This window comes from Pleurodeles waltl, chromosome 3_2 (assembly GCF_031143425.1).
Source record: "Pleurodeles waltl isolate 20211129_DDA chromosome 3_2, aPleWal1.hap1.20221129, whole genome shotgun sequence".
NCBI lineage: Eukaryota > Metazoa > Chordata > Amphibia > Caudata > Salamandridae > Pleurodeles > Pleurodeles waltl.
In genome coordinates, this window is record NC_090441.1 from 128,713,939 (window position 1) to 128,715,306 (window position 1,368).

At 38.8% G+C, this 1,368-nt stretch overlaps 1 non-coding gene across 1 annotated transcript; it reads right to left on the bottom strand.

Moving 5' to 3' along the window:
- Positions 1-337: 337 nt before the first annotated feature.
- LOC138286880 (U5 spliceosomal RNA) lies at positions 338-453 on the bottom strand. The gene has a single exon (XR_011202147.1). It is a non-coding gene; the product is annotated as a U5 spliceosomal RNA (small nuclear RNA).
- Between the last annotated feature and the right edge of the window lie 915 nt (positions 454-1,368).

The following is a 1,368-nucleotide window of genomic DNA, read 5'->3' on the forward strand; positions in this document are numbered from 1 at the left end:
AGATAATTCAGCGCAAACAGAGTATAAATATGCCCCTCAATCTTTATTCATCAGTTTCAAAGTCGTGGGATGATCTAAATAAATATACATACATTTGACACACACACATATATGTTTATAATATATATTTTAACAGACCTTTACAATTAAGTCAAAGAAGATATTTGAATAATATGTCAATAATCAATGAGAAAAAATAAAGAGCTGATCCAGAAATAAAACACAAATTGGACAGTTAAATGTTTTATTTCTTAACTGACTTTCCCTTATCTGTTTTCATAGAAAGTTTAAAAAAGAATTTCTATCACACAATACTTTTTTCTAACTGTATAAGGGTAACCCTACACTTGGTAGGGCTTTCAAAAATTGAATGAAACTCTTAAATGTTCCTCTCCACGGAAATCTTTAGTAAAAGGCGAAAGATTTATTCGATTTGAAGAGAAACCAGAGTATGCTAACGGCAGCCGCCGACTATTGCGCCGGGAAACGCCGTTCCACAGACTATCAGGGCGACTAGGTTTACTAAGGTCATCATAGAAAACCCTTCGAAATAGAACCAAGTTATAATAATAGTTGTAATACTTTACACCGATAAAACACTTGTTGCCACAGAAAGAAACAAGCGGAGAGCCCAGCAGTGAGAGGAATTATGGGTATGCAAATTTAGTCGCAGGTCACGTGACAGGAAAGCCAGCAAGACATTTTCTATGGTCATTTCTGCTCCTTTAATTATCCATGTAACCAGCTGTCTGCAAGGCGGCAACAAAACCGCCCCAAGTAGATAAAGAATTTTTAAAGGGAAGCCCATGAATGAGTGATAGTGAGGAGCGTGCGGTGGGCGTGGTTAAAAGCCACTGAGAGCTCACACCAGGACAAAGAACTTACACACTCGACCTCGAAAGGCTAAGGTCGCGCCGACAGCCGCTGGCGGAAGTGGACTGTATCGGGTCAGTGGCCCTAATATTGTGGGATGGTTAGAAAACGTACGATTTTCATCCAAAAAACAATGACATACTCTTGTACAATTGAGTCCCGCACCTCTCGTTCTCAGTAGCAAACGAAATCATTCAAAAAATAATAAATCTGTCTCTCTGGTTTATCATTAGTACTATACAAAGAGAAACTAAAAGTGAAGAAACAAAACAAAAACAACTCAAAAGGTGCGTAGCTCGTTCCTAGAATGCTCCATATTGATTGACACGAGACGATTTGGGCGACGATTTGTGATCTTGAGCTGTGAGGCTAATAAAGGTGAATGAATGTTAGCACAGGTTTTTAAAGGGAAGGACAAAATGAGGGCCATATTTATACTTTTTGCCGCAAAACTGCGCTAACGCAGTTTTGCGTCAAAAAAATTAGCGCCGGCTA